At 40.4% G+C, this 8,214-nt stretch overlaps 1 non-coding gene across 1 annotated transcript; it reads left to right on the top strand.

Moving 5' to 3' along the window:
• The first annotated feature begins 496 nt into the window (after positions 1-496).
• LOC117086570 lies at positions 497-683 on the top strand. The gene has a single exon (XR_004438459.1). It is a non-coding gene; the product is annotated as a U2 spliceosomal RNA (small nuclear RNA).
• Positions 684-8,214: the final 7,531 nt, after the last annotated feature.

Consider the following 8,214-nt stretch of genomic DNA (forward strand, 5'->3'; position numbering starts at 1 on the left):
GTTCTTTGTAGGTTCTGGATATTAGCCCTTTGTCAGATAAGTAGATTGCAAAAATTGTCTACCATTCTGTGGGTTGCCTGTTCACTCTGATGGTAGTTTCTTTTGCGTGCAGAAGCTCTTTAGTTTAATTAGATCCCATTTGTCAATTTTGGCTTTTGTTGCCATTGCTTTTGGTGTTTTAGACACGAAGTCCTTGCCCATGCCTATGTCCTGAATGGTACTACCTAGGTTTTCTTCTAGGGTTTTTATGGTATTAGGTCTAACATTTAAGTCTCTAATCCATCTTGAATTAATTTTTGTATAAGATGTAAGGAAGGGATCCAGTTTCAGCTTTCTACTTATGACTAGCCAGTTTTCCCAGCACCACTGATTAAATAGAGAATCCTTTCCCCATTTCTCATTTTTCTCAGGTTTGTCAAAGATCAGATGGCTGTAGATGTGAGGTATTATTTCTGAGGGCTCTGTTCTGTTCCATTGGTCTATATCTCTGTTTGTTATCGCTTCTCGACCTTTTGGCTAAGATCAAGTGTAGTATCTGTTCTTATCAGTGTTTCATTGCTAAAGTGAAACTACAGACTGTGAGGAAAATCAGGACCCCCAGAGCATTTAAAATGGAATGGTATTTTTCATTTCCATATGAGAAAATATAAGGATTTATTTAAAAATTATTTGTAAAAATCCTAATAATGTGATGTCATGGATATTTTATTTTGTTTTATTGTATACATTTTTTAAATTTAAAAAATGTAGGTGGAGGCAGGTCTTGCTATGTTGCTCAGCCTGGTTTTGAACTCCTGGGCTCAAGTGATCTTCCTGCCCTGGCATCTCAAAGTGCTGGGTTGCAGGCCTGAGCCACTGCACCCAACCTGCCATGGCTATTTTAAAGATTATTAATTGCTGTGTCAATACTACTAGTTTCTACTCCTTTATTTCATACGGCTTTAAATATAGTCTAGAAAAGACAAAAAATGAGAAGGACCATTGCTTCTGTCCATTTAGTCTCTTAGAATCTACTTATGTATTTACTTAGTTTTCTATTGAGGTATGAAATTGAAATGCACATTGAAGTACACAAAATATGTTATAATTATATAGCTCAATACATTTATATGTATGTATATACTCATGTAGCTACTATCTAAATCAAGATAAGAAAACCTGTAGCTCCTGAGAAAGCTCCCTTGTGCTCCTTCCTTGTTCATCATTGGCCTTTGCCAGAATTAATCACGATTCTGATTATTAGCATAATACTTTAGTTTTGTATCTTTGTGGACTTCCTATCAATGGACTCACACAGTATTTCTCTTTTGTGTCTAGCTTCTTTCACTGCACATGTCTATGAGATTCATTCATGTTATTGCTTCTATCAGTAGACTTTTAAAATTTGTAGATAGCATTCCATTGTCAGAGTATATCAGAATTTATCCAGTTTCCAGTTCATGGGCATCCAGATTGTTTTCAGTATTGACTTATAAATAAAACTGTTAAGAATATATGTTGGTCAGGTGCAGTGGCTCATGCCTGTAATCCCAGCACTTTGGAAGACCAGAGAGGGTGAATCACTTGAGGTCAGGAGCTCGAGACCAGCCTGACTGAACCTCATCTCTACTAAAAATACAAAAATTAGCCAGGCGTGTTGGTGCACACTTGTAATCCCAGCTACTTGGGAGGCTGAGGCAGGAGAATCACTGCAAGAGAATCACTTGAATCCTGAAGACGAAGGTTGCAGTTAGCCGAGATTGCACTACTGCACTCCAGCCTGGGTGATAAAGTGAGACTGTGTCTCAAAAAAAAAACAAAAAACAAAAACAAAAACAGAAAAACCCCAACCTCCCCCCCAAAAAAACACCCAAAAGACAAAAAAAATTGGCATATGTCTTTCATTTGGCAGAAACACTAATTTCTCTTTAGTGTATGCCCAGAAGCAGAATTGCTGGATCATAAGTGTACGTTTAATTTTAGTGGTTATTGTCAAACTGTTTTCTAAAATGGCTGAACTCTCAGCAATAATGTACATATAAGAGCTGCAGTTGCTCTGTATCCTGATCAATACTTTGTAGTTCAGTCTTTTTAATTTTACCCATTCTAGTGGATGTGTGGTGGTATCTCACCGTGGTCTGAACTTGCATTTCCCTAGTCAAAGATGAGGTTGACCAACTTTTCATACGCTTGTAGGTCAATTGGATACTTTTTAATGTGAAGTCCCTAAACTCTGTCCGTTTTAATTTTTGTTGTCTTTTTCTTATTGATTTGTAGAAGTTCTTTATGTCTTCTTTTTTAAAAATTTAATTTTATTTAAAAGTTATTTATTTGTCATTGAGACATAATAGATGTACGTATTTTCAGAGTACCTGTGACAATTTAATACATCTGTATAATTTGTGAAGATCAAATCAGTGTAATTGGGATAGCCATCACCTGAAATATTTGTCATTTTTTATGCTAGGAATATTTGAGTTATTCTCTTCTAGCTATTTTGAAATATTCAATAGATTATTGTAAACTACAGTCACCCTAATCACCGTATTGATCTATTAAACACTGTCTTAAATATATTCTTGATATGAATCCTTTTTTGTACTACATATTACCAAATTTTCTCTCATTCTGTGGCTTTTTTGTTTATCATCTTTATAGAGAAGAACAGAAGTTAATTATATTGAGATTCAATTTATTAAAAATTTTACTGAGCCTCAAGTTATTTGTTATTTTTTATTTTTTTTTGAGACGGAGTCTCGCTCTGTTGCCCGGGCTGGAGTGCAGTGGACGGATCTCAGCTCACTGCAAGCTCTGCTTCCCGGGTTTATGCCATTCTCCTGCCTCAGCCTCCCGAGTAGCTGGGACTACAGGTGCCCGCCACCTCGCCCAGCTCGTTTTTTTTTTTTTGTATTTTTTAGTAGAGACGGGGTTTCACTGTTAGCCAGGATGGTCTCGATCTCCTGACCTAGTGATCCGCCCGTCTCAGCCTCCCAAAGTGCTGGGATTACAGGCTTGAGCCACCGCACCCGGCCTTTATTGAGTCTCAATTTATTAAAACCTTTTTTTTTTTTTTTTTGCTATTATAGGGTTTTTTTGTGTACTGTTGAAGAAATCTTTGCCTGTCAAGATTTTTTCAACAACAAGAAAATATTACCCTATATATCTTTTATAAACCTTCTTATTTTACCTTTTACATTCCTATCTATACTGCGTCTCAAATTAGCTTTTGAGTGTGATATGAGGTAGGGGTCAAGGTTTATTTTTACTCCCATAAGGAGATCCAATTGCTCCAGCACTGTTTATGAAAAGGCTATACTTTCTCACTTCAGTGTTACTTTTGTTGTAAATCAATTGACTGCACATATGTGGGTCTATTTCTGGATGGAGAAATTTCATTTTTAGCATATTTATTGTAAATATTCTAGTGGATACAACATTGGGTTAAGCATCAGAAGCTCTGGCATCTTGGGCTAGTTTTACCAGGGAGAGCTGGGAGACTTGGGAGTGGAGGACATAGCAGTCTGTTTGCTGCCTCTTACAACACTCCCTCCTAGCATTGTGTGCCCTAACCTAGGTAGCTAGCTTGTGGCCCTCTTCCTCCTTCAGTTGCTCTGATTAGATCTTGGTGGACACGTGGCCCATACCTATAAAGCTACTGGATGGAAAGTGACCAGTTAAATTTTCCCTCTTGGGAATCTGACCCGATGGTTACAGAGACAAGATTTGCACTGAAAGATAATACAGAATAAGTGTGTGGTGGCCAGGCACAGTGGCTCATGACTGTAATCCCAGCACTTTGGGAGGCTGAGGCTGGTGGACCACTAGGTCAGGAGTTTGAGACCAGCCTGACCAACATGGTGAAATCCCGCCCATCTCTACTAAAAAATACCAAAAATTAACCAGGAGTGGTGGTGCGCACCTGTAATCCCAGCTACTCAGGAGGCTAGTAGGAGCTACTCAGGAGGCTGGTAATCAGGTAGGAGAATCTATTGAACCCGGGAGGTGGAGGTTGCAGTGAGCTGAGATTGTACACTCCAGTCTCAAAAAAAAAAAAAAAAAAAAGAAGAAGAGTGTGGCTTAATAAAAGGATGAAGTTGTGGATCAAGTTAAACTTAAGAGAGAAGGTGCAGAAATAAAGTTGAGGAAGGCAGGTGACCAAGCAAGCAAAGATTGAGAATGGAAGAGCAGCAAAAAGAGGAGAGGAGATGAAAGACTGGATGAGGCAATGACATGGATAGAAAGGTTGCCTGGGAGAGCTCTCCAAGAGCCTCTTATTAACCCAACTTCCAACAATTGGAGAAAGGGCAGGAAAGGTGAACAGAAGGGCCTGTGTAATTAAAATCACTGTGTCACCCAGAGGCAGTACAGAATGCTTTTTATAATTAAAAAAAAAAAGTCACATTGTATTAGTCTGTTCTCATGCTGTAAATAAAGACATATCAAAGACTGGGTAATTTAAAAAGGAAAGAGGTTTAATTGACTCACAGTTCCACGTGACTGGGGAGGCCTCATGATCATGGTGGAAGGCAAATGAGGAGCAAAGTCACATCTTACATGGAGGCAGGAAGGAAAGCATGTGCAATGGAACTATCCTTTAGAAAACCATCAGATCTCCTGAGACTTTTTCACTATCACAAGAAAAGCATGGGAAAGACTTGCCCCCATGGTTCACTTCCCTCACACTTGATCCCTCTCACGACATGTGGGAATTATGGGAGCTACATTTCAGGATGAGATTTGCGTAGGGACACAGCCAAACCATATCACACATAAAGATGTATTTCAACAATTTTCTTTCCTCCTTAGGCCTCCAAGCAACTTTAAAGATTGTTTTATACACGAGCTTGTGAGTGGCATTTCTGGGAAAGCCCCAGTCTTTCTTATAAGCTCCCCCTCTTCTCACCCTGCATGTGAGAGCCAAACTCGAGAGAAGCTGCTTTGCCTGAGTGAGGTTTGGGTTTAGTGCCTTCAATTTCCTGTTAGTTGTGTATTCTTATAAGAAGTCCTGGCTGGATGCAGTGGCTCACACCTGTATTCACAACACTTTGGGAGGCCAAGGTGGGAGGATCCCTTGAAGCTAGGAGTTCTAGACCTGCCTACAAAATATAGCAAGGCCTTGGTTCTACAAAAAACCTTTTTTTTTTCTTTTTTGAGACGAAGTCTCACTCTCTCAGGCTGGAGTGCAGGGGCGCAATCTCGGTTCACTGCAATCTCTGCCTCCTGGGTTCAAGAGATTCTCCCTGCCTCAGCCTCCTGAGTAGCTGGCACTACAGGCGCATGCCGCCACACCCAGTTAATTTTTTTGCATTTTAGTAGAGATGAGGTTTCATGATGTTGGCCACGATAGTCTCGATCTCCTGACCTTGTGATCTGCCTGCCTCGGCCTCCCAAAGTGCTGGGATTAATAGGTGTGAGTCACCGTGGCGAGCCTACAAAAAACTTTTTAAAAAATTAGCTTTGGTGGTGCCATGTACCTGTAGTCCCACATGCTCAGAAGGCTGAGGCGAGAGGATGGCTTGAGCCCAGAAGATCAAAGTTGCTGTGTGCCATGATGGCGCCACTTCACTCCAGCCAGGGCAACTGAACAAGACCCTGTCCCCCTGCAACCCCCTACCTAAAAAAATCTTACTTTCATTCAAGCTAGTTTGTGTATTTCTTGCAACCAAACAAACTTTCACTAGAATTACCTGGATATTCTGTTGCTCCTATGTGAAACAGAAGTTGTAAACTGTGCCCTGGTATTCAAGAGGGATGTTTGGGTGTGATAAGTACAACTTGCCACAGAAGCTGAGCACACACATATGTGGGCAAAATACAGTTAAAGAGTAGCAAGGGGCAGCCAGGGAATTGCTGAGGGAGATAAATAAAGAACACCAGTGCCTAGAAGAGATATTTTTTTCCTGCTGGAAACCAGGTGTAATTGTCCATTCATGAGGTTACAGCAATGTGCTTTCCAAAACCTGGAAGAAAGGCCGCTTTCAGTGCTTTCAGTGCTTTAGTGCTTTCACATACAGTGGGTATGACTGATGTCTCCCAGAGTAAAGCGAGAAACTGCTTGTAAATGAGGACTTGAAGAATTTGTGAACAGCTAAAATGCCAACCTGAATGCAATTTGTCATTAGAAAGAGGAAATCAAATCCTTCCTTTTCCAAACCAAACTGACATGAGTCAAACTGTGTCCTTTTTGGATAAACAGTAGTTAAACAGAAAAAGCAGGATCACCTTGGAGCATGCAAAGTTGGTAGTGCCAACCTGACACCATCTGGGTGAGAGATGCTACTCTGGAGAGCACCAGCTTTCTGTGCCTGGAGAGTGTCTCTGCTGAGACAGGGATAGTGACCTGGATGAACACCTCTCTAACTGTCCACCACCCTCCTTGCTCTAATGCTACACTCCTATCACTTTTTTTTTTTTTTTTTTTTTGAGACAGGGTCTTGCTCTGTTGCCTAGGCTGGGTTGCAATGGTGTGATCATGGCTCATTGCAGCCTCAACCTCCTGGGCTTAAGCAATCCTTCCACCTCAGCCTCCAGAGTAGCTGAGACCACTGGCACATGCCACCATGTCCGGCTAACTTCTTGATTTTTTGTAGAGATGGGGTTTCACCATGTTGCTCAGGCTGATCTCTAATTTCTAGACCCAAGTGATTCACCCGCCTTGGCCTCCCAAAGTGCTGGGATTACAGGCATGAGCCATGGTGCCTGGCCAATTTGATAATATATCTTCCTCAGTATTTTGCTCGTTAGAAGACAATGTCTCAGAAAGGAGTAGGAGTATTTTAGCCACTAGAAAGAAATATCCTTTACTGAAAAGTAACATTTTCTGTCTGGTTTGTACATTTCAATGAGTTTGAATGGCAAAAGTCAGCATTCTCGTTTTCAGTCAACTCTGGTGCACTAATAAAGCTAAGTGTAAGATCTTGGCTGGCAGCCTACCACAAATTAACTTCACAGTTGCTCCTAAGTCATCTATATTACCATAGAAGTTTATTTTAAAAACCAAGCCATCTCTCCATTGCCGTAGGAATAATCCTGTGGGCCATAATTTCTAAAGGCATTTACACAAACTTTGCAGCAGGTACTTAAGAAATGTGTTTACATTGGAAGCATTCATATCTACAGAATTTCCAGCATTTCATTTGTGATAGAGCACACAGTAACAGAAATAGAATGTGAGAAATAAGCTTGTGTATTAGGTTGCTAGGGCTGCCATCACAAAATACCACAGCCTCGGTGGCTTAAACAATAGGCATTTATTTTCTCACAGTTTTGGTTGCAGGAAGGCCTAGAATTCAGAGGTTTCCAATCTTTTGGCTTCCTTGGGCCACAATAGAAGAAGAAGAATTGTCTTGGGCCACACATAAAATACACTAACACTAATGATAGCTGATGATCTAAAAAAAATCTCAAAACAGTGTGCTAATGTTTTAAGAAAGTTTATCAGTTTGTGTTGGGCCACATTCAAAGCCATCCTGGACCACATGCAGCCAGTGGGCCACATGCGGGTTGGACAAGCTTGTTGTAGATCAAGGTGCCAGCAAGGTTGGGTTCCTCTGAGGCTTCTATCCTGGGTTCTGCAGATGGCTACCCTTGATTTACAGATGGCTCGCCTCTTGCTGCCTTTTCACATGGTCTTCCCTCTGTGCATGCAGTACCCTTCTTCTTCTAAGGATGCCAGTCATATTGGGTTTGTCCCCCTTCTTATTTAAAAAACAGATTTAGGGGGTACAAGTGCAATTTTGTTACATGGATATACTGTGGAGTGGTGAAGTCTGGGCTTTTAGTGTAACCATCACCTGAATAATGTATGTTGTATCTATTAGGTAACTTCTCATTCCTCATCCCCCTCCTACTTTCCCACTTTTGGAGTCTCCAGTGTCTGTTATTCCACTCTGTAGGTCCATGTGGACCCATTGTTTGGCTCCTGCTTACAAATGACAACATGTAGTATTTGACTCTCTGTTTCTAAGTTTTTTCACTTAAGATAGTGGCCTCCAGTTCCATCCATGTTGCTGTAAAAGACATGATTTCATTCTTTTTTATGCTGCTGAGTTGTATTCACACAACTATATATATATATATATATCTATACACACACACACCACATTTTCTTTATCCAGTCATCGATTAATAGACACTTAGGTTGATTCCATATCTTTGCTATTATAAATGGTGCTATCATAAACATATGAGTGCAGATATCTTTTTAAACTTGTAAAAATTTTTAAATTTTCATCA

The sequence above is a fragment of the Trachypithecus francoisi genome, unplaced genomic scaffold (genome assembly GCF_009764315.1).
Source record: "Trachypithecus francoisi isolate TF-2019V2 unplaced genomic scaffold, Tfra_2.0 Lachesis_group1, whole genome shotgun sequence".
Classification (NCBI taxonomy): domain Eukaryota; kingdom Metazoa; phylum Chordata; class Mammalia; order Primates; family Cercopithecidae; genus Trachypithecus; species Trachypithecus francoisi.